Source organism: Aegilops tauschii, chromosome 1 (assembly GCF_002575655.3).
Source record: "Aegilops tauschii subsp. strangulata cultivar AL8/78 chromosome 1, Aet v6.0, whole genome shotgun sequence".
NCBI lineage: Eukaryota > Viridiplantae > Streptophyta > Magnoliopsida > Poales > Poaceae > Aegilops > Aegilops tauschii.
Window position 1 is genome coordinate 236,469,092 of NC_053035.3, and position 26,007 is coordinate 236,495,098.

Below are 26,007 nucleotides of genomic sequence, written 5' to 3' on the forward strand. Positions count from 1 at the left end.
GTTGAGGGGCTACTAATTGTGGTTCGGATCGAGGTGAAGATACCCCAAACAAACCCATCAAAGGATTGTTCTCCATAGTAACAAGTGACAATAAATTTCAGCACGTAGTAATAATTTTTCCTTACCAATTTCCACTTACCAAGAGCACTTCTTTCCCCGGTGACGGCGCTAGAAAAGAGCCTTGATGACCCACAAGTATAGGGGATCAATCGTAGTCCTTTCGATAAGTAAGATTGTTGAACCCAACGAGGAGCAGAAGGAAATGACAAGTGGTTTTCAGCAAGGTATTGTCTGCAAGCACTGAAATTATAAGTAAGGAGTAGTTTGATAGCAAGATAGTTTGTAACGAGCAAGTAACGGTAACGGTAACAAAAGTGCAGCAAGGTAGCCCAATCCTTTTGAGGCAAAGGACAGGCCAAAATGGTCTCTTATAATAAGCAAAGCATTCTTGAGGGTACACGGGAGTTTCATCTAGTCACTTTCATCATGTTGGTTTGTTTTGTGTACGCTACTTTGATAATTTGATATGTGGGTGGATCGGTGCTTAGGTGTTGTTCTTACTTGAACAAACCTCCTACTTATGATTAACCCCCTCTCAAGCATCCGCGACTACGAGAAAAGTATTAAGAATAAATTCTAACCATAGCATTAAACTTTTGGATCCAAATCAGCCCCTTACGGAATAGCGCATAAACTAGGGTTTAAGCTTCTGTCACTCTCGCAACCCATCATCTAATCTACTCCACAATGCATTCCCTTAGGCCCAAATATGGTGAAGTGTCATGTAGTCGATGTTCACATGACACCACTAAGGGAATCACAACATACATACCATCAAAATATCAAACACATATCAAGTTCACATGATTACTTGCAACATGATTTCTCATGTGACCTCAAGAACAAAAGTAACTACTCACAAGTGATAAACATGCTCAAGATCAGAGGGGTATTAAATAGCATAATGGATATGAACATATAATCTTCCACAAAATAAACCATATAGTAATCAACCACAAGATCACTACTAGTCACCCACAAGTACCAATCTGAGGTTCCGGTACAAAGATTGAACACAAGAGATGAACTAGGGTTTGAGAGGAGATGGTAATGTTGAAGATGTTGATGGAGATTGCCCTCCCCAAGATGGGAGAGTTGTTGGTGATGATGATGACGATGATTTCCCCCTCCGGGAGGGAAGTTCCCCCGGCGGAATCGCTCCGCCGGAGGACAAAAGTGCTCCCGCCCAAGTTCCGCCTCGAGACGGCGGTGCTCCGCCCTGAAAGTCCTCTCTTTATTCTTTCTAAGTCAAAATGACTTATATACCAGAAGGTGGGCACCGGAGGTAGGCTGGGCTGAGCACAACCCACGAGGGCGCGCCCTGGTGTCTTGTGCTCACCAGGTGCCCCCCCCCCTCCGGTAGTTATTTGCTCCAGTATTTTTCATATATTCCATAAAAATTCCTCGTGAAGTTTCAGCTCATTTGGAGTTGTGTAGAATAGGTGGCCTGCCGTAGCTTTTTTAGGTCCAGATTTCTAGCTGCCGGAAGTCTCCCCCTTTGTGTGTACCTTGCATATTATGGGAGAGAAGGCATTAGAATTACTCCAAAAAAAATATGCAAAATGGACGTATCATGCCCCCCTCGGGGCACCCCTCTGGTACTTCTTTGGCCCATCTTGTGTCTTCTGGTCCAGAAAAATTCTCCAAAATGTTTTGCTACGTTTGGACTCCGTTTGTTATTGATTTTTTGTGAAGTAAAAACAAGCAAAAAAAGAGCAACTCGCACTGGGCACTATGTCAATAGGTTAATCCCCAAAAATGATATAAAGTTGCTATAAAATGATTGTAAAACATCCAAGAATGATAATATAACAGCATGGAACAAGCAAAAATTATAGACACATTGGAGACTTATCAATAATTCATAGGTATTTCCTGACGTCTGCCAATATTACCAATTCTTTAACATTCATCACAATATAAGACAAACTTGTGAGCATCCTTGAAAAGAGTAGGCCAATAAAAACCAGATTGTAATACCTTGTGTGCAGTTCTGTCGCCGGCGCGGTGTCCTCCGTAAGCCTCGGTATGACACTTCTATATGATTTGTTTCTATTCATGCTCGAGTTTACAATGTCTAATAATACCATCTACTCCTTCTTTATAAAGATGTGGGTCATCCCAGAAGTAATGTCTTAAATCAAAGAAGAACTTTTTCTTTTGTTGGTTTGTGAAACTAGGTGGTATAAATTTAGCGATGATGTAATTAGCATAGTCTGCATACCAAGGATTATTATGAGAAGCATTTATAACCGCTAGTTTCTCATCAGGAAAACTGTCATCAATAGGAAGTGGGTCATCAAGAATGTTTTCCAATCTAGACAAAGTATCCACTACAGGATTCTCGGCTCCTTTCCTATCAGTGATATGCAAGTCAAATTCTTGTAGCAATAGAACCCACCTAATGATTCTAGGTTTAGTATCTTTCATTTCTATAATATATTTAATGGCAGCATGATCAGAGTGAACAATTACTTTAGAATAAACTATGTAAGATCTGAATTTATCACTCGCAAACACAAATGGTAAAAATTCTTTCTCGGTAGTAGCAAAATTTCTTTGAGCGATGTTTAGAATTTTACTAGCATACTGCATAACATTTAATTTCTTATCAACTATTTTTCCTAGTACATCAGCAACAACATAATCACTAGCATCACGCATAATTTCCAAAGGCAATTTCCGTTCAGGTGGTTGAACACTAGGTGCAAAGGTTAAGGCTTTCTTAAGTGTTTCAAAGGCTTCTACACAATCATCATCAAAAACAAATGGAACATCTTTTTGTAAGAGATTCGTAAGATTCCTAGAAATTCTAGAGAAGTCTTTGGTAAACCTCCTATAGAAACCAACATGACCAAGGAAACTTATTATACCTTTAATATCTTTAGGACATGGAATTTTCTCAATTGCATCAACTTTGGCTTTATCTACTTCAACACCTCGTTCAGAAATTTTATGCCCCAAGACAATACCTTCATTCAGCATAAAGTGGCACTTCTCCCAACTCAAGACAAGATTAGTTTGTTCACATCTCTACAAAACTCGATCAAGGTTGTTTAAGGAATCATTAAAAGAAGTTCCGTAAATGGAAAAATCATCCATGAAAACCTCAACAATATTTTCACAAAAGTCACAGAATATAGCAGTCATACATCTTTGAAAAGTAGCAGGTGCATTGCATAAACCAAAAGCCCTACATCTATAAGCATAAGTTCCAAAAGGACAAGTAAAGGTGGTTTTCTCTTGATCGGATTGTGATACAGGTATTTGAGAGAAACATAATATCCATCAAGCACTAGTGTAGAAAATTCTAGCTATGGCGTGCCAAAAAGTGCCTTGCTGGCGTAGGAGCCCGACGCCACCAATATGGCGTCAGTGTTAAAATATAGCGGTGGCATTGTGCTACTTCTTGAGCTTGCATTGGTTTTTCCCTTGAAGAAGAAAGGGTGATGCAGCAAAGTAGAGATAAGTATTTCCCTCTGTTAGAGAACCAAGGTATCAATCCAGTAGGAGGTACAAGCAAGTCTCCAATCTATGCAATTGCACAAAGAATCAAACACTTGCACCCAATGCGATAAAGGGGTTGTCAATCCCTTCACGGTCAATTGCAAAGGTGAGATCTGATAGAGATAGGTATAAAGGATTTCTAAAACGTAAAACAAAGTAAAAACAAATAAATTGCAGCAAGGTATTTTTGGGTTTTTTCGTTTATAGATCTGAAAATATATGATGGAAAATAGACCCGGGGAACATAGGTTTCACTAGAAGCTTCTCTCTTGAAGGCAAATAATACGGTGGGTGAACAAATTACTGTCGAGCAAGTGATAGAAAAGCACAAAGTTATGACGATATCCAAGGCAATGATTATGAATATAGGCATCACGTATGTGTCAAGTAGACCAAAACGATTCTGCATCTACTACTATTACTCCACACGCCGATCACTATCCAGCATGCATCTACAGTATTAAGTTCAAAGGAACAGAGTAACACCTTAAGTAAGATGACATGATGTACAGGGATAAACTCAAGCAATATGATGAAAACCCCATCTTCTTACCCTTGATGACAACAATACAATATGTCCCTCGCTACCCATACTTTGTCACTGGGTGAGGACACCGCAAGATTGAACCCAAAACTAAGCACCTCTCCCATTGCAAGAAAAACCAATCTAGTTGGCCAGACCAAACCGATAATTCAAAGAGAAACACAAAAATATAAAATCATGCATATAAGAATTCAGATAAGATTCTAATAATATTCATAGATAATCTGATCTTAAATCCACAATTCATTGGATCTCGACAAACACACCGCAAAAGAATATTACATTGGATAGATCTCCAAGAACATCGAGGAGAACCTTGTATTGTAGATCAAAGAGAGAGAAGAAGCCATCTAGCTACTAGCTATGGACCCGTAGGTCTGAGGTAAACTACTCACGCTTCATGGGAAGGGCAACAGAGTTGATGTAGATGCCCTCCATGATCGAATCCCCCTCCGACAGGATGCCGAAAAAGTCCCCAAGATGGGATCTCACGGGTACAAAAGGTTACGGCGGCGGAAAAGTATTTTGGTGGACGCATCTGGTCGTTTGCGAATATTTATGAATTTATAAGCCAAGAATTAGGGTTGGAGGACTCCCATGGGGCCCACAAGCCAGGGGCACCCCCCTAGGGCGCGCCCTGAGGGCCTGTGGAGCCCTCTGGACTCTTCTGTCTTCCTCTCCAAGTCCTACGTGTGTTTTCTGGTCCAAGAAAAATCATTGCGAAAGTTTAATTCCGCTTGGACTCCGTTTGATATTCCTTTTCTGTAAAACTCAAAAACAAGGAAAAAAACAGAAACTGACATTGGGCTCTGGGTTAATAAGTTAGTCCCAAAAATAATATAAAATAGCATATTAATGCATATAAAACATCCAAAATATATAATGTAATAGCATGGAACAATAAAAAATTATAGATACGTTGGACACGTATCATGTTGGTGCCTACGCCAGCAGTGTTTCTGGTATCTATGGCGTTGGTTAAAGTGGCACGACGGTAATATCATATATACCTATGGTGCTAGTACATCTCCACACGACATAAATATGGAGAAACCTTAGAGGCATTGCATATCCTTCCGACGCCATTACTTACACTACTAGGGAAAAGCCTAGCAATAGCGCGGGTATTTGGTGTATCAGTAGCGTGGGTACCCGCGCTACTGATAAGGCGCTACAGCTAACGTTTAGCAGTAGCGCATGTTGACACGCGCTACTGCTATACCTACTTAGCAGTAGCGCTTTCCATACCAACGCTACTACTAAGTGCTTTAGCAGTAGCGTTTTCCTGTCCAGCGCTAAAGAGCGCTAGTACTATATTTTCTCATATCTCTTTTTTTGCTGCGTATTTGTGATGTTTTCGTATAGGTTTTATATAGTATTCTAATCATATCATAAACATGCAATATGCCCATCATATCATACGCATAATAGTCTCATCATATCATCCAACACAAATCTTGTCGTCACATCACAATCATGATATAGCTATACAAGTTACATGACATGTCTCATCATACATAATGTAGTACTTCTTGAAGCGTCGATTCATATCCCTCTCTCGCACTAGCGTGAACCTAAACTAACTACTGGCTGTCGCTCGGAAACCGAAAACCGGTACACCTGGGCCTGACACTACGGCCACTCGTCGTATACTCCTGGCGTAGCACTTCTTCGCCATCGATGATTTATGCACCTGCATCATCACATGAGTCGATGATATGCAACATATATAGTTGAGCAATAGACAGAGACAGACTTAGCAAAAATAGAAGCAACATATCATAAGCCTAAATAACAAAGTTCATCGTACCCAAAATTCGCTAACTAGAGTGATCTTTGCTAGTTGAGGAGGATGGTTTAATTACATCCAAATAAATTTCGTCGTGCATAACTCAAAGTTTCGTCATACAGAAAGTATGGACTAAACGGACACATTGTCATATATCATCAATCACTCCAACATGTCGTGCCATACATCCAAGTTAGGGAGATAGTCCCCGAGCTTAGTGAAAGGCTTCAGGTCGAGACGTTGAGCGGCTATGCGTGTTCGGACATCTTCCCGCGACATTTGCCCTTACTCGTAGGACATCCCTGTTTTGTCGAGGACCTCCTTTATGATGATTTGGGAAAGTTCACGCTGGATGTGATAGAACTCAGCTCGAAGTCGATGATCCGGGATATCTCCTAGGTTCTTTGCCCATTGCAGAATATGGGCATCGCCGGATGTAGGTGACATGCGAAGGTTCTGCTGATCCTGTCTATACTCCAGCATGTGGTGTAGGACATAGAATCCATCACTAAGAGTATCACTCAGTTGCTGGATGCAGCAGAAGTCGGTCCTATGGCCGAAGTCGGGCCTGCTGTTCCTTGTCTTCTTGGTCTTGATTTCTCCACCCCGTACGCCGTAGAAAAAGATAGCACTGTTGAGAACAGACTTGATGTGGGTGTAATCCTTTTTGTTCATGTTCTTCGACGAGTCCAAGTAAAGAGCGTGGGAGAACCAGGGGTAAAGGATGATGAGGACGGCGCGCCCGTGGCTGCGCAAAATAAGTACACCTCAAATTAGCCTCCACCGGGCAAATTAATGATTCAAATTGAAGGAAGGATATCCGCGCAGATGACTTACATGGGATGATAAGGCACGAGAATCGTCTCCTTGTCCTTATTGGCGACCATGAATTCGATGAGGTAGTCCCTCGCGTATTCACGGTGCTCTGGGAAGACTGCCAAGAAGCCCTCATGCATGAAGTACGGGTCAGTGACACAGATATAAGGTTTCTGCTCAATCCCGATGATATAGTTCATGTACAAGGCAAAAAGGCGGACAAACGTAAAATCCAGCTTCTTCAAGTGAAACATGTCCAAGATGTAATCGAATCGAAGGAAGAACTTCTCCGCGGGGAATGTGTCAACGTACGACCTTTGCCGCGACACGTCAACCACGTAGAGTGGGTATCCTAGATTTTCCGAGGCGGTTAGGCTTTTCTCTCTCCGCAGCACATCATCATGAAGTCTCCTTAGATCGCTGGATATGGCATCTACCTCTGCCTTAGATAGGATTGGTTCGCCGGGGATATGGTATTTTGCCGCACCCATGATAGGTATACGGTCTTGAACCCGGGGCTGCGGAGGCGGCTGGATCATAGGAGCACCTTTGTTGCCATTCCTTGCTCTCTTCCTATGCTTCTTTGGTGCTGGAAGGTCGTCTATAATACGTTCAGCCTCCGGAGGCGGCAATTCAGGCACCGACTCATGACGCTCAAACCCTGAGTACTCATACTGCTGAGCCATCAATCCTCCGTCGTCATAGCCGCCAGTATTGAGATACTATAGAATGTGATCATCATCGTCATCCTCATCTATGGCATCGATATCATGCATTGCTTCTTCGACAGTGGTGATGTCATCGGCGACTAATGGATTCTCTTCCTCACCATGTCCGCTATCACCCGGTGCGACATGCGACGCTAATTGGGTTGGTGGGGTGTTGATGTTCATACCTTGCTGAGGCTGCGTGGTCGTGGGTGTGCTCTTGGCCGCCTCCAGACGAAGCAGACTCTTTGCCCACAACAGGACCCACCCCTTGCAATCACCAAGCCGCCGCGGGGTCTCGTCGTCATCCCCCCCTTGTACTGGAGGAGCCAAATTCTCGTGGCCCGATTTTACACTGGCCATGGAAACCTTCAAGACTTCAAGGGGGGTCGGTCAGCTGTGGAACAATGATTCCTTCGGCTTCATTATCGTCTCCTTCCCCACATCCACCTTCTAGCTGCTGATGGTGTACAATATGGTGCACGGGGTTACGTCGGCTTGCAAAGACATGTCTGCGACGTGAGACATCCGAAAGGCAATGGAAACGGGATATTATACATTTATTGAAGAGGGCCGGTGTGATAGGTACCGTGAGGGCCTCGATCTCAACCAAGGACGAAGCACCGCCGAGCACGTACGAGATGGAGGACGGGCTGCTATGAGCAGGTGCGGGTGTCGGTGTCAGCACCGGCGGATCTCGGGTAGGGGGTCCCGAACTGTGCATCTAAGGTCGATGGTAACAGGAGATAGGGGACACGATGTTTACCCAGGTTCGGGCCCTCTCTATTGAGGTAATACCCTACTTCCTGCTTGATTGATCTTAATGAATATGAGTATTACAAGAGTTGATCTACCACGAGATCGTAATGGCTAAAACCCTAGAAGTCTAGCCTGTATGATTATGATTGCCCCTACAGACTAAACCCTCCGGTTTATATAGACACCGGAGGGGACTAGGGTTGTACAAAGTTGGTTACAGGGAAAGGAATCTTCATATCCGAACGCCAAGGAGAGTCCTATCCGGACACGGGAGAGAGTCTTCTATCTTGTATCTTCACGGCCCATAAGTCCGGCCCATGTCCAGCATGTCGAACGCCTGAGGACCCCTTAATCCAGGACTCCCTCAGTAGCCCCTGAACCAGGCTTCAATGACGAAGTGTCCGGTGCGCAGATTGCCTTTGGCATTGCAAGGCGGGTTCCTTTTCCGAATACTCCAAAGCATCTTTTGAACACCGAAAACATGTCCGGCTCTGCAAAACAAGTACCACACACAACCGCAGAGAGTATAATATTTCACGAGTCTAATCGGCTGACAACTTTTGTAGCGTGACCTCACTGTCAGATTTCGGGTTCTGGCAAACCCTTGAGGTTCAAACACTGGGGTGCGCACGAAGATCTCTCCCTCCCTAGCTCGCTCTCACAAAGATCGTAAGGCCTAGCTCGACGAACCCAAAGAACGAGAGACACAAGAGTTTATTCTGGTTCGGGCCACCGATGCGGTGTAATACCCTACTCCAGTGTGGTGCGGTGGATTGCCTCTTGGGCTGAGGATGAACAGTTAAAGGGAAGAACAGCCTCCTGAGGAGAGGTGTTCTTGTGCATGGAGAACTTGTGTGGTTCAGGGTGACCTGAATGATCTGTTCGGTCCCCCTGCTAGGATGGTGGCTAGCCCTATTTATAGAGGCCCTGGTCCTCTTCCCAAATATTGAGCGGGAAGGGATGCCACAACGGCCAAATTCGAAGGGATACAACTAGTACAAGTTATCCTGACTAAAGGTGGTCTTCGCCTGCCAAAGGCTCTGGTGGTGACGCCGTCTTGGGCTCCACAGTGACCTTCGTCCTGCCGTCCTGCTGGTCTTGGTTTTGTTGCACCGATATGGAAACCTTTGCCTGATGCCTTGGGACTCCTCGCCTGTGCTTGCCTCTTTAGCACCAAAGAGGAAACGAGGACACTGCACGCACTGGCACCTGCCTGGTGCCCGCCAGGCGCCGGTCGTCATGGCTTACGTCACAGGAACCTTGCGAGGTGCCCCTTTCCTTGATCTCTCCGCCCCTCGCGAGCCGGCCTGGTGAGGCCGCTCCCGAGGAGGTCTTGCATCATCCGCCTCGCGAGGCTTGGCCCCTCGCGAGGGTCTTGAGTGTTTGCTGGTGAAGATGGGCCATACGGGGCCGCTGGTGGAGCCACGCCATGGGGCGCAGGCAGGCAAGTCTGGGGAACCCCGTTCCCAGGAGGCCGACAGTAGCCCCCGGGCCCAAGGTGCACTCGGACTTGGCTTCGAGGCGAAGCCAAAGGGCAAGTGCAGAGCGCCGTGGGCCCCAACAGCCCGCGGCCTTGGTCGACACGTGGCGATTGATTGGACGTGGGCGGCCCCGCTTCCCCACGCAACCCTGATATCCGCCTGGCTAGGCGGCCACGGCGTCCTACACAGTTATTTCCCCATCGCTGGCGACGCACTCCCCCAACTTCTCCGCTTCCTCGAATCTCAGCCTCTTCTCCCAATCTGACCCGAGCTCAGCCCTCTCCATCGCCATGGTGCCGAACTAAACGGAGAAGGGGAAGAAGCCCCTGTCCTCGGCCAGACCACCTCCGGCCATTAAGCCCGCCGTCGGTCGATCGTTGGTGCTCAACCAGGAGGCCATGGACAAGGTTAGCCCAGTGCTGGCCACCAACTTCAACGAATGGGGAGGGGCGATGGCCTGGCCTGCATCCCGAGCTTCTGTCGATAGGACAGCCACCGAGGTCCAATTCTTCGTTGACGCCCTGTGGGCCGGCTTTCCTCCCTTCTCCGCCTTCTTCAACGCCATGCTTTCCCGTTACCATATCCATATGTTGCACCTAGATCCCCAATCCATCGCCCTTCTTGCCGTCTTTGCCTTTGTCTACGAGGCCATGGTGGGCATCGCCCCCTCCATGGCCCTCCTGCGCCATTTCTTCTCGCTGCACCTGACCGACCCCTGGCAGTGCTCGGGATGCATGAGCTTCCAGGCTGTGGCGGCGATGGCCGGCTCGGGATTGACTTTGAACTCCCGCCGTCTGCGAGCGGGTTTCGGACACGATGGGTGTATGTGGATTTCGGAGTGCTCAGCCCCTTGCTCTCGCCTCCACTGGCGCCCACCGTCCCCAGCTCCGGCTGGGGCCACGAGAAGCTTGGGGCCCCCTGCCTTGCCTTTGTCTGGCTCCGGTTGAAGAGGCTGAAAGATCTCGGCATGACTGCGCCCATGGTGATGAAGGAGTTCCTCCGACACCGCATCGCTCCACTCCAGCGTCATTCCCAGCCTATGTGGGCCCTATCCGGTGGCCAGGATCGCACGAGGCTTCAGGAGTCGGGGCTTCCGCCCGAGGCACGAAGAACGGTGCTCGAGGTCCTGACAGGCGACCCTTCACCGGCCGATATGCCGCTGGAGGGCTGTCTTTTGTACTGCTGCTCAAACGGGGTGGAGTTCACGGGGTAGATGCCCCCCTTCGACGAATGGGGGTTGCGTCCAGTCGGCCTTGAAGGGCCCCGTGAGAACCCTGTCTCCGTGATCCCCCTCCTTGCCGCCAGCACCGAACTTACCCCAAGAGTGGATGTAGAGGGGCAAGCACCGCCGGAGGCCGGAGGGCGCGGGTGCTGAAGCGTTGACGTCACTCGAGGCTCCTGAGGCGTCATCCCCGGGAGCCCGTGATTCTTTCCCTGAGGTGACAGTTGAGGAGGCGATGCAATCCGCTGCTCCTGAGGCCGCAGCCCCCTAGGTCTCCGCAGGTCATCGTGAGGTGGGGCCCGAGAGCTCCCCTCGGTCCAGTACTCCCGAGGTCGCCTTCTCGGGCGCCTCACCAGTTGCACCCTGCGCTGGTTGCCGCATCCAATGCTTCGGCCGGCTCCATCTGGACTTCGATGCACTCCGCAAGAGGAAGGGGTCTCCAAGCTGCAGCAGTGATGCCTTCCGGCTGTTGAAGCAGAGGAAGTACATCGCCATAGATGAGTAAGTACCTTATTTTTGCAATCTCTCGAGTGCTGCTTCCCTTCCTGACAGTGGCTCCTCAGGGTCCCTCCCGCTAAGGCCGCGAAGTCTCCTGAGAAGCAACCTCCTCCCGCCTCGACTCCCCCGCTAGCCTTGAGCACCCCAAGCCAGCGTGCCGCCCCTGGCGCGAGGTTGGCCGGAGATGCGGGCGCACTAGCCTCGCACCTTGAGTCCACGCCCTTGCCATCTCTCCTTCATGGCCTCACCTGGGAGGCGGCAAGTGTGCCAAGGGCTCCTTCTCTGGTTGTGGACGGCAGCTGGATGGCTTCGATCCTGGCTTCTTCTTCTAGCAACGAGCCTCAACCCATCCGGGCCATTGTCGAAGCATGGTCGGCGACCCGGGAGGCGCCAGCCCCCTGCTGAAAGGGGGTGAGCCGCTTCAGACCCCGCCGGCAGCCCCCGCTGCGAAGGACGGACCAGGTCGCGTGCTTAAGTTTGCGCACAAGCGGAGCATCCTCCGCCACGAGCTCTTTCAGGAGGCAATGGGCGCGATGAGCCGGCTCGGTGGAGAACTCGTGGATGTAGATGCGCGCTTGAAGCTGAGGGTCTTCGGCTGGTGAAGGAGTGGCATCAACTGAAGGTGGCTATCAACCTTGGCCGCCTACAGCGCGAGGATGCCAATGCGAAGGCCAAGGCATCCCTGGCAACCTCGCGCGAGGCCAGCGCCCGAGCCTTGGAGGAAGCCAGGGAGGCAGACGGTCGCCGCGCGGTTGCCGAGGAGCGCAGGCAGGAGCTCCAGGCCTTGAACGCCTCCTTGGAGCAGCAGGTGGAGGCGCGCAGAGCCGCCTTGGCGTCGATGAAGGGTGCACCGTCCGACGAGGAGGAGATCTCAAGGCGCAAGGAAGCACTACTGCTGGAGGCCATAGAGCGCAGCCTCGAGCTCGAGTGGTTGGAGACAAGGGAGCGCCAGGTCGCCCAAGCAGAGGATGTTGTCGGTGCGCGCGAGACCAAGGCCCAGGAGGAGGTCAACCGCCGGGTGGCCGAGGCTCGCGCGGATCTTGTTGGCAGGTACGACCTGAAGCTGTAGCTCGTGGAAGCCGAAGCCGTGGGCAGGACCACTACCCTCAAGTCAGGGCTGGCTGAGGCAGAACAGCGCAAGAAAGCCGCCGCAGCCACCCTGGTCTCAATGCAGGCTGAGCTGTCCTCCACCAGTGCCGAGCTGCTTTCTCTTCAGCATCGGGTCGCCAGTGCCGAGTCCTTCGCAAAGCAGAGCAGGGAGGAAGCGCTCCGGCGGCAGACGCTGGAGTGCGTGCATGCCTCCATGCTCCAAAGCCTCAGGATCAATGCCAACGCGGCGCTGGGCACCATCTGCGATGAACATGCCCCTCATCCCCACGCGAACGATTATGCCAGTCACCTCCGCTTTTTTTGCCGATGTGGTGACACGCCTGGAGAACCGATCCGAGAGGCTCGCGAGCTTGTTGAAGAGAGGCGTCGTGGCCTGCTCGGGCGCGCGTTCTCCCGCGTCTTTAGCCATCTCCAGAACACCTAACCCGACTTCGATTTTGACGCCGCCATTGCACCTGTACCCGAGGCCATCCGGGGCGACCTGGCGCGCTGGGTGTAAGACAATGTGGATGCTCTAGTCGGGGCCTTCACCTCCGAGGACGACGTGGTGGTGCTTGTGGCGGATGAAGGTGATGTGGTCGACGATGGTGAGGGCAGCGCCGGTAATGGTGACAGTGATGCCAGCGACGGCGACGGCGAAGCCAGTGATACATCTCCGTCGTATCTATGATTTTTGATTGTTCCACGCCAATATTCTACAACTTTCATATACTTTTGGCAACTTTTTATATTATTTTTGGGACTAACATATTGATCCAGTGCCCAGTGCCAGTTCCTGTTTGTTGCATGTTTTTTGTTTCGCAGAAAATCCATATCAAACAGAGTCCAAACGGGATGAAAATGGATGGAGATTATTTTTGGAATATTCGGAGAATATGGGAAGAAAAATCCACGCGAGACGGTGCCCGAGGGAGGCATGAGGCAGGGGGGCGCGCCGCTCCCCCTGGGCGCGCCCCTGACCCTCGTGGGCCCCCCGTAAGGCAGTTGATGCCCTTCTTCAGCCGCAAGAAAGCTAATGTTTAGGAAAAATTCACAGCGAAGATTTCAGTCCAATCAGAGTTACGGATCTCCATATATATACGAAACGGTGAAAGGGCAGAATACCAGAACGCAAAAACATTGAGAGACAGAGAGACAGATCCAATCTCGGAGGGTCTCTCGCCCCTCCCATGCCATCTAGACCAAGGACCAGAGGAGAAACCCTTATCCCATCTAGGGAGGAGGTCAAGGAAGAAGAAGAAGGAGGGCGCTATCTCTCCCTCGCTTTCGGTGGCGCCGGAGTGCCACCAGGGGCCATCATCATCACCGCAATCTTCACCAACAACTTCACCGCCATCATCACCAACTGTTCCCCCCTCTATGCAGCGGTGTAATCCCTATTTTACCCGCTGTACTCTCTACTTAAACATGGTGCTCAACGCTATATATTATTTCCCAATGATGTATGGCTATCCTATGATGTTTGAGTAGATCCGTTTTGTCCTATGGGTTAATTGATGATCGTGATTGGTTTGAGTTGCATGTTTTATTATTGGTGCTGTCCTATGGTGCTCTCCATGTCGCGCAAGCATGAGGGATCCCCGCTGTAGGGTGTTGCAATACGTTCATGATTCGCTTATAGTGGGTTGCGTGAGTGACTGAAACACAAACCCGAGTAAGGGGGTTGTTGCGTATGGGATAAAGAGGACTTGATGCTTTAATGCTATGGTTGGGTTTTACCTTAATGATCTTTAGTAGTTGCGGATGCTTGCTAGAGTTCCAATCATAAGTGCATATGATCCAAGTAGAGATGCTTGTTTGCTTTATCACTAAGTAATTTTTATTTGCTGTTCTTAGTTGTTTTCTATCTTTAGTTATGGGTAGGAAACGCAAAATACCAAAAAAATTAGTTGTACCTACTGAACCAATGGTTGAAGAACCACTCAAAATCTATCACACTCCTGAAGCTTATTACTTGGATCGATCCCTATGTGCTCGTGCTGGAGCCCCAACTAGCTTAGTTGAGGGCAAATCTTTAGATGAGCATGCTTGTTATGTGCGACACCGTATATCTGAAAAAGGGAAACGTTTACTGGATCAAATTCATTGTTTGCAATGCTATGCTTGGAATTTATGTGAAATATATGATGTTACTTGTTCTGAAAACCCTAAGAAACACCTTCCCTACCAATGTGAGTTTATTGATAATGGAATTGTATCTTCGTATGCTAAGGGTGTTTATAATTACTATGATGTTCAACAAATTGAAGAATTTGTTACTTTTAAGGGTGCTTACGAAATTGCTTCTTTGATTGAAACGTATGATGCTACTCTTTACAAATCTGAAAATTTTGCCATACTTAAATATTGCTATGATAATTATGCTTCTAATGCCTATGTTGAACCATATATTGTGGACTACTCCGCTGTCCAAGAAGAGACTAATATTTTGCAAGAGTCTATGGAAGAAGAAATTGATGAAACTATGAGCTCATTGGATGAAAAAGATGATGAGGAGAGCGAAGAACAAAAGGAGGAAGAGCCGATTAGCTACCCGTGCCCACCTTCTAATGAGAGAAACTCTTCAACTCATACATTGTTTAATTGCCCGTTGATTCTCATACACAAGAGTTTATACTGGTTCGGGCCACCGATGTGGTGTAATACCCTACTCCAGTGTGGTGTGGTGGATTGCCTCTTGGGCTGAGGATGAACAATTAGAAGGGAAGAACAACCTCCTGAGGAGAGGTGTTCTTGTGCTTGGAGAACTTGTGTGGTTTAGGGTGATCTGAATGATCTGTTCGGTCCCCCTGCTAGGATGGTGGCTAGCCCTATTTATAGAGGCCCTGGTCCTCTTCCCAAATATTGAGTGGGAAGGGATGCCACAACGGCCAAATTCGAAGGGAAACAACTAGTACAAGTTATCCTGACTAAAGGTGGTCTTCGCCTGCCAAAGGCTCTGGTGGTGACGCCGTCTTGGGCTCCACGGTGACCTCCGTCCTGCTGGTCTTAGTCTTGTTGCACCGATATGGAAACCTTTGCCTAATGCCTCGGGACTCCTTGCCTGTGCTTGCCTCTTTAGGACCAAAGAGGAAACAAGGACACTGCGCGCGCTGGCGCCGGCCTGGTGCCGGTCGTCATGGCTTACGTCATAGGAACCTCGCGAGGTGCCCCTTGCCTTGATCTCTCCGCCCCTCGCGAACCGGCCTGGTGAGGCCGCCCCCGAGGAGGTCTTGCGTCGTCCACCTCGTGAGGGTCTTGAGTGTTTGCTGGTGAGGATGGGCCGTATGGGGCTGCTGGTGGAGCCACGCCGTGGGCCGCAGGCAGGCAAGTCTGGGGATCCCCGTTCCCAGGACGCCGACACTCACGTCCCTGCCCGGTCATTATTTCAAACTGTTTTTTAGCCTCCCGCTCCATATTTTGAGATGCGGATTTATTGGCACGTCTTGTCAAAGCAGAGATCGTGTCCCCTTATTACGGGATTCTCATCAATACGGGCGTGGGTAACCCAACTGTTCCGTTGGCATGATCCCTTGGAAATAGGCAGGGTTTAAGGCCTCTGGGGAGACGTTTGATATCCATCGCCATTATAAAGGGGCACAGACCCGTCTTTCTCCTCTACGCCTACCTCTTCCTCAACCTTTCCAACCTCGAGTTCCAGCACCCAGGTTTCAACTTAATTGCTCCGAGCCTCCCAGCCATGTCCGGACCCAGCCTTCAAAGCCAGTGGGTGGCCTCCTCTGTCACGGAGGAGGATATCATGAAGCTCCGGGCGGCAAGATACCTGACCGCGGAAATCCCCCACAGGCTCCCTGCTAAAGGGCAGGTTATTCCTACTCCCAGATCCGGCGAGAGGGCCGTATTCATCCCCCACTTCCTCCGGGGGCTAGGGTTCGCTCTCCATCCCTTCGTTCACGGACTCATGTTCTATTACGGGCTTAATTTTCACGATCCAGCTCCTGACTCCTTTCTTCACATCTCAACATTCATTGTCATGTGCGAGGCCTTTCTCCGCATTCCCCCACACTTCGGCTTATGGCTCAAGACCTTTAATGTGAAGCCGAAGGTAATCGAGGGGAAACAAGCGGAGTGTGGTGGTGCTACGGTGAGCAAGCTCACCAATACTCCTTGGACAAAAGGCTCTTTCACGGAAACTTCCAACCTATGGCAACGGGAGTGGTTTTACATCACTGAACCCCATGGTACCAAGTGGGCAGCTACACCTGCGTTCCGATCTGGCCCTCCACTACAGCTCACATCATGGATTAATAAGGGGCTGGACTGGGGATCAATTGATGAAGTGCAGACACTACAAAGCCGCATCCGGAGCCTTCTCGAAAAGGACACCGGTCTTATCAATGTAATCCAGGTAATGCTAGTCCGCCGGGTCCTGCCGTGCCAGTGATGGCCCCTCCGCATGTGGGAGTTCAATCCGGAAGGACCACAGACCCTTCAGCACTTCTTCGGCACGACGCACAGAGGAATGTGGAAGTTATTCTTTGGGACACGAAAACAATGGCCGGACACCACCAAAGACATCGGCCTCGACAGCAACCATCCAGATACCTCGGTAAGCACTCAACCCCCGAACACAGCTTAGTTAAATATCCCGTAATAATATACTGAGAAAACAATTTTCGAACAGGGCTGGATAAAGAAAGCGGAACGGATTAGGTGTTCGGCCCCTCTTCCCGAAGACTCAGCTGATCCTGTGTTAACAAGGATGCTGGCTCCAACGCCATATCAAGTGCCGGCGAAGGAGGACAAGGAGGAGAGCAAGAAGGCCAAAGGTGGCCTCCATAAAGGTACACCTGACACTATGTCCAGGGAGATTGGAACTCCCTCTTCCAAAGACAAAAGAGAAGGAGAAGCTGACATCCCTTCCCCCTATGGGAAGAAAAGGACCGCCTTCGAAGATTTGGAGGTAAAAGCTCCTAAGCGAGGGAAGATGTCCCTGTCAGGTGGTTCGGGCTCGGAAGACGACGTTGTCGCGCAGTTCCTCTGTAAGGACAAGCCTTTAGCCGAATCGTATGTGACCAAGGGTGTCCTAAACATATCTCGTTCCTTTCCGGTTACAAGGGTAACATCTAAAATATATGTTTGTAGTTCGGCATGCAGTCTTCCTCAACAGTCTTCCTCCTCGGGGGATCTTCTTCCAAAGATGATGGAAAGCGAGACGCCCCCACAGACCTTCTCGCCCAATAGGGCGGACGACTTCGAGGTGTCGTATCGGAGGATCTCTACTGATCAACAAGTGGTGCGAGGGACGATGAAGACCACGCCCGAAGGTGATACTTCGGTAGTCCAGGGTCCGGGGCGTGCGGCCTCTTCGGGGACCAACAATAAATGCCCCGGACTATCTGGTTTACAGCCGGAGACGACTCTAGGGTCATGTAAACATATCCCTTCGAAGGGAGTCCGTACTCCCGCATCCGCTTCCAGGAATCCGGAGGCGCCGGATACATTGATGGACATGTTGCAACATGCGTCCATCTCAGAGGAACAACATACCTTAATGGGTACGGTAGTCGGGAGGATTCTGTCTGCGAGAAGCGGGTTGAATGAAGCCTTCACGAGCCTGCTAAGAGGCTTCGAGGTATGCAATGTAATATCTTCAATTGCACTGTACGTGCAAAATGCACCTGTGTGTAGATAGTAGCCCCTGAGACTCTAGTTGGCGTCCAAAGGGAGGCGATCAGAGGATCAAAAAAGATATGCCCAGGAAATAATCTAATTAACTGGAACACAGGCTGTTACATCCATGGCGACTGCCCATGCTACAGAGGTTGCAGGTCTTAAGCAGAAACTTGATGTGCGGATGACGACATCACGCTAATTAACAGGCGGCTCGACGAGGCGCAAGGTATGTCTTGGGGCAGTCAGTATATGTATGTGTAGTAACATGAGCACGAAGCTGAGAATTATATACTAAGATATGCATAACTGCAGATAGTGTTGCCGCAGTTGAGACCCTTCGGGTTGAGCTCGCCCGGGCCAAGGAGCAAGCCAGGATGAGTAGTGCGGCTGCCGAGAAGGCAACTGCTGAGTTAAAGGCCGAACAGGCTGCTCGGCGCCAGTGCGAGGAGAGAATATCTACCATGGTGCATGAGCTAAAGTATGCCACTGTCCGATGCAAATTCTTCGACAAGGATAACAAAGCCAAAATGGCCGATCTCGACAAGGCCTTACAAGAGGCGAGAGAAGCACGGTCGGAGTCTAGAGCGGTCCGGGAGGAGATCCGGCAAGCCGGGGAGATAGCGGCTGGTAAGCCCTTCTTATTACAGACTAAATTCGGCGACCCAAAGTATGCCCTGCTTAATCAAATGTGGAGTTCTCTAGACGCATTCTTGGATTTGCCGAAGAGTGTCTCCGATGCAGTGCAGTTTTACCAAGCGCAAGGAGGACATGCAATGGAGAAGCTTTTCTGGTCGCAATTCAGCATGCCAAAGCGTCTGCTATTGCTGAATGAACAGATGGCCCAATGGGCCGAGCTCCACAAGATATCCAGTTCTACCATGAAGGACGTCGTGGTCCGGCTGTGGACGACTGAGCCAATTCTGAATAGTTATTTCGGTTTGGTGCAGCGACTTGTTGATGCAGTGCCACATATCGACGCCGTTAAGCGGTCAACGTGCATTGAAGGTGCACGGATGGCCCTTGCCCGTGTCAAGACGTACTGGGCGAAGATGAAGGCCACCGATATGGCAGCAAAGAGCCCACCCGGGGGCAAGGACCATCACACGCTGGAGCATTATTTTGAGGATGTCCTTGAGGGCGCCCGCTTGATAGAGGGTTAGTGCTCGAAGGATATGATATTTGAGTGAATGTATCGAAATTGTAAAAACAATATTATGATATTTTTATAGGCTAAGTTTTTTTGCCTGAAATTTTTGATTCCTCCTGTGCAGCCATTTTTTTGTATAATCTGAAAATTTACCAGTCGTCGGCTTCGGCCCCCTCGCATATAATACGGGGGTGTTCGAAAAAGCACGTGATCACTCTTGACCCAATGTCTTGGTCCGTGAGGAGGTGTTAATGCAGCGAACTAGGCAATCGGACTATAGGGCTTTAACACTTTCACTTAGCCATAGGAGTTTGACGGTGGGTCTACGATAAAGCCCCTGGTATGTACACGGTTATCCGAATACGGTGCGTTACATAGGTGACCAGAAGAATGGTCCTTTGTGTAATGCAAAAGGAATCGCGAAAGATTCCGATAAGTCATCAAGTGGTTGACCAGCTCTCGCCGCATCATGACAGTCAGTTTTCGGCTTTCTCTACTGAGGCGCTTGACCAGATGAACCAGAAACGCAATCGCAGTAGTTCTCCCTTTACTACCTTAGCCGATAGGATGGAACATAAGGTAGCAAGCACAGGAGCCGGGCAACCCTACTATTGACCAAAGACATGATTCGGAGCTGATGCATATAAGGCCAAACTCGTGACGCCGAAGTGTGCTATAAAGCTGTTCGGACTTGTCGGCAACTCATATGTTGCCATATTGAGCCCCTGGCAATTTGCGTCGAGGTGCGCGCGTGAAACAACCGAAGAAGCAAAATTCAATTCTTGGAAAAAGCAAATACTGAATACGGACTATGTTCAGTGGAATCTGATTGACACGTCAAACGCGATCTTACAGATTATAACGCCACTACCTGGGCTATTTAGCATGCCAGGGGTCGAAGGCTGAGGAACAAGGCACTTTACAGGTTTGAAATAGAGTGTGCGGTCTACAAAAAATCATTTGGACCTCCTGTCGCACGTCTGCGTTGCCTTGCCTCGTCGAAAGGACTCCTTAACAGGAATAGCCTTTGGTTATCTATACGAAGCCGAACCCAGAAAGAGTCCATAAGATGACCAGGCTTTGAGTCACCTGTGGTAAAAGATATAAAAAATTTAGAAAAAAGGGGAAAAGGCTATGCGAGTGCGGACCGTATTGTAGGCCTGTCCATATTGTGCCTCCGCCGATGACCAGGGTATTTTAAGTGCATAATTATGTATGCGCGATACAAACTTCGCGGCTATATGAGGCAAACGACGGAGGCCGAACTGCTAATCCAGCTCTGAGATTGATCGGTCCTGTTTAATAGGGACCGGCGGCTTGATGGCTGATGAGATACGCGGCTTGATGAGGCCGCTCTATGCTTTGGCTGCAGTAGTCGTAGTGTGCTCCTCTATATGGAGGGAGCGTTCCGTATTTCCGTGTACCGTGATGACGCCACATGGACCGGGCATCTTAAGCTTTAGATGGGCATAGTGTGGGACCGCATTACAACGAGCAAAAGTGGTACGCCCGAGCAGTGCATGGTAGCTATCGCGGAACAGGATGATATCGAAGGTCAAGCCTTCGCTTCGAAAGTTGTTCGGCGAGCCGAAAACGACTTCCAATGTAATTGAACCCGTGCAGTGAGCTTCTATGCCGGGTACTGCTCCCTTGAAGGTAGTTGTGGTGGGCTTGATTCTTGAAGGATCAATGCCCATCTTGCGGACAGTGTCTTGGTAGAGTAGATTAAGGCTACTACCGCCGTCCATAAGGACTTTCGTGAGATGGAACCCATCGATAATTGGGTCGAGGACCAGAGCTGCCGACCCTTCGTGATGGATACTGGCTGGGTGGTCTCTGCACTCAAAAGTGATCGGGCAAGCCGCTCATTGGCTAAATTTTGGGGCGACCGGCTCTATGGCATAGGCGTCCCGTAGTGCACGCTTGCGCTCTCCTGTAGGGATGTGCGTCACGTATACCATGTTTACTGTTTTTACTTCGGGGGGAAATTGCTTCTGACCCCCGGTGTTCGGTTGGCGAGTCTCTTCGTCATCGCTGTCACTGGGCGGTCCCTTCCCCTTGTGTTCGGCATTAAGCTTGCCGGCTTGTTTAAAGACCCAACAACTTCTGTTGGTATGATTGGCCGGTTTATCGGGGTTGCCATGAATCTGGCAGGGCCGATCCAGTATCTTGTCTAAATTGGATGGTCCGTCTTTGTTTGCCTTGAATGGCTTTTTCCGTTGACCGGGTTTGGAGCCGCTGAATCCGGTGTTGACCGCCGTGTCTTGCGTTCCTTCATTGTTATTTCGATGCTTTTGTTTATTGCGTCGTGGCTTGCCGTTGCCGTCGCGACCTTCAGAAGTGCCCGGATCACTGGTGTTGTTGCTTCTAGGAGCGAGCCAGCTGTCTTCTCCTGCACAAAAGCGGGTCATCAGAGCGGTAAGGGTTGCCATGGATTTTGGTTTTTCTTGACCGAGGTGGCAGGCGATCCACTCATCTCGGACGCTATGCTTAAAGGCCGCGAGGGCTTCGGCATCTGGACAATCGACAATTTGGTTCTTTTTAATTAAGAACCTAGTCCAGAGCTTCTTGGCTGACTCTCCGGGCTATTGGACTATGTGACTTAGGTCATCAGCATCCGGAGGTCGGACGTATGTACCTTGGAAGTTATCGTGGAAGGTGTCTTCCAGGTCCTCCCAGCTGCCAATGGAGTTTTCGGGCAGGCTATTCAACCAGTGCCGAGCTGGTCCCTTGAGTTTTAGTGGGAGGTATTTGATGGCGTGAAGATCATCACCGCGGGCCATATGAATATGGAGAAGGAAATCTTTGATCCATACCGCGGGGTCTATTGTCCCATCATATGATTCGATGTTCACGGGTTTAAACCCTTCTAGGAATTCATGCTCCATTACTTCATCAGCGAAGCAAACGGGGTGTGCGGCGCCTCTATATCGGGCCACGTCGCGTCGTAGCTCGGATGGAGTCCGTCTGCGGTTTTCGGCCCGGGCGTGATTATACTTGTCACGTCCGGCTAGATAGCCGTCGTTGCGTGTCGGGGCACGCCACCGTGATCCGTAGATCGATCTGGTATGTCCTGCTCTACTGTCCAGGTCTTGCCGCAGGTCATATGTGTATCCCCGAGCTGTTTTATCACTGCCTTTACTCCGAGGTAGTACGGGCTGGTGTTCGGCTAGAGTTGCCGCTTTAGCCCGGCCACGCGGTGGTCGATCAGACGGATTACACGCTGACGGTACGGGCTGAAGTGCCTCGTCATCAAATTGAGGTAGCAATTTGCGCTTCGGGTAACTTTTGGTTGGGCGCTCGAGGCCGTATTCCTCAGCTGCGAGGACATTAGTCCATCTATCGTTGAGCAAATCTTGATCAGCTTGAAGCTGGTGCTGCTTCTTCTTCAGGCTCCTTGCAGTGGCTATTAGCCGGCGCTTAAAGCGCTCCTGCTCGAGAGGTTCCTCAGGTACGATGAAGTCTTCGTCAGCGAGGCTTGCCTCATCCCCGGAGAGTGGACAATAATTGCTGTCCTCCGAGTCTTCGTTTATGGCCTGTTCATTAGGGCTAACTTGCCCATCTTCCCGATCATCCTATTCGGAAGTTGGCTCAATGGTGTCTTCTCTGTCTTCGGCATCATCCGGAGTGTTGTTGAATCCTGTGCTGGTATTGCTGTCTTTTCCACGGCGTGATTTAGAGCGGCGCCGTGACGTTGGCGCTTTGGCTGTATCTCAGGAGGTTTATCCTCAACTGGATCTTCCTTGTCATCACCGCTATTATCTTTGGGTGTATCTACCATGTACACGTCATGCGAAGAGGTGGCCGTCCAGCGTTCGGTAAACGGCGGGTTTGGGCCTCCTCTTCTCCGGCATCGTCGTCCATACCGTCGATGTTTCCGGAGTCATAATCGAGCATGTCGGTCGAGTCTTCGATAGTGGCTATAAAGTGGGTGGTGGGTGGGACGTGAAATTCCCTGCTCTCAGCCCCTAGTCCGGGTTGGGCATAGTTCGGATGTTGCTCCTTCGTAATGACAAGGGATCGCATTAAGTCCAGAGCCTCGCTTAAAGGCGAGGTTTGGCCCGAGAGAAGAGAGCCCGTGGAGTACGACAAGAGGGAGACTCCTTGGCCGAACTCGCACGATGCTGACTCCAAGGGTTCGGAGCTAGTGTCCGGGGAAGGGTTCGGCTTTATGGCGGTTGCCAGCGACACTTCTTCCCCCAGCTCTCCCATAATGGGCTTAGTGGCCGCGGATAGTCCGGCGAGCCCAGGGAGCCCGTTTATGGACCTGGCGGTACGCTCCAGATCTAAGGCTAGAGCAGAGGTTGGGGGGCTCGAATCCTTGGAAGATCAAGTCTCCTCGGATATCAGCGACATAGTCCAGATTTCCAAAACTAATCTAGTGACCTGGGGCATAGCTGTCGATCTGCTCTAAATGGCCAAGCGAGTTGGCCCGTAGTGCGAAGCCCCCGAACACAAAGATCTGGCCGGGGAGAAAAACCTCCTAGAGGGCAGCATTGTTGTAGATGATTGATGGAGCCATCGAACCTTCCAGTGACGACACAGTGGAACTCTCAATGAAAGCACCAATGTCGGTGTCAAAACCAGGGGATCTCGGGTAGGGGGTCCCGAACTGTGCGTCTATGGTCGATGGTAACAGAAGACAGGGGACACGATGTTTACCCAGGTTCGGGCCCTCTCTATGGAGGTAATGCCCTACTTCCTGCTTGATTGATCTTGATGAATATGAGTATTACAAGAGTTGATCTACCACGAGATCGTAATGGCTAAAACCCTAGAAGTCTTGCCTGTATGATTATGATTGCCTCTACGGACTAAACCCTTCGGTTTATATAGACACCGGAGGGGACTAGGGTTGTATAAAGTCGGTTACACAGAAAGGAATCTTCATATCCGAACGCCAAGCTTGCCATCCACTCCAAGGAGAGTCCTATCCAGACACGGGAGAGAATCTTCTATCTTGTATCTTCACGGCCCATCAGTCCGGCCCATGTCCAGCAGGTCGGACGCCCGAGGACCCCTTAATCCAGGACTCCCTCAGCGGGAGCCGGTGCAGGAGTTGGTGCGGGAGTTGGTGATGGTGCAAGTGTGGGAGCAGGTGCTGGTGCAACGCTAGTCAAGCTGCTCCCGAAGAAGTTGGCAAGGGGAAAGTCCGATGCATCTTTATTTTTATTTTGCCTGCTCCATTTGACGATAGCCGGAAGCAACACGTACACCATACGTAGCTGCCATTTCCTCTTTTGCAGCAGCTACCGCTGCTTTGACTATCTCGGTTGATTTCTTCTCAACTACAATATCAACCTTCTTGTCGATGTTTTCTTCATTTAACCTCCGTCTTTCCTTTCTCTCCTCCGTGGTCCCACGGTAGTTCTTCTTCCACGTGGCGCCGTCTCCGACGCCGTGCACGCGTCCATACAACGGTCGAGTGTCCAGCAGGAGTCGTTTCAATATGTTCAAGGCCCGGTTGAATGGGGTGTCCCACTTGGGCCTCGCCAACGCCTCATATGGCGAGTCGCTTTCGGCCGCAATCCTATGCTGCTCTCTTTGCAAAAGGAACAAGGATCATTTACAAATATGACTAAACGTGCAATCGAATTGATCAGAAGCTAAAATTACCAGCAGTCTCATGAACTCCATCGTGACTGTGTCCGTCTGGAAACCTTCTACACTGGGTCCCAACGGTACCGGGCCCTGAGGACGTCACGCTCCTACGGGACGGTGAACTCCACCAAGGGGTCTGGGATGCCCAGACTTTCGCGTTTCGCGTCCTCCTTGGCCCATATGGACCTCTTCCCCGCGTAACCACGGCTTCCGAGGTCATGTTCCACTCTTGAAGCCCCTTCATGTACTTCGACTTTTCTTTGGTAGCTTCGGCATCACAAGCCGCCTTGAATATTTCAAACTGCTCTTCCGTAATTGTCGGATTATACTATACAATCTTGGAGTAGGGTTCCTTTTTGTCGATGATCCTTGCTTTCACCCTTACTTTCTAGGCGGCCAACGCGTCACTAAACTTGCTCATGGCGCGTTTGTTTATCTTCTTCATTGCCGGGTCTTTATCTAGATAACTATATTTCTTTTCATCCCGGGAACAAGAATACCTGGTGCAGCTTCGTTAGGAGGGAGGGCCTCATATTTTCTATCTTCTTTAGTTTCTCATCATTGATGGTGGCGGTTGTCTGTACGATGCATCCTATTTGATTGTCATAGCATGCTCGCGCTAGCGCGGGCTCTTTTGGCTCAAAATTGCTGTCGTCCACCTCCATGACCACCACCCTAGTAGTGATGAGCTAGTTTGGGCGTCGACGTCTCCTCTTCGATTCGGTTCTATACCGGCTTCGCCGGTCTCGGTGCCGGCCGGTCTCAACGCCAGTCTCGGCGCCGGGCTCGATGTCGGTCTCGGATGTGACAGGTGGGCCCAGGAATAACAACCGTTGATCATCGACAAGGTTCAATGATTCATCTACCGCTAGGTAGACATCGTCGCAATCACCAGAACCCTGTCCTTCATCGTTGCTAGCCATGTTTCCTATGATTAAATCTAGTCAATTGATTCTAGACCTAATAAAATGAATAATGACATAAAAAGGCCTATGTTTTGCAGGAACGTTGATTCCTTCCCGGTGTGGAAAATCCCGGGCACTCGATATGTCCTACTTTGTAGCACAAGTCATGCCGAAATTCACGGAAAATTTCGGCATGACCTTTGCTAAAACGTGGACAAATCGAGCACCTGAAATTTGCCGGAACG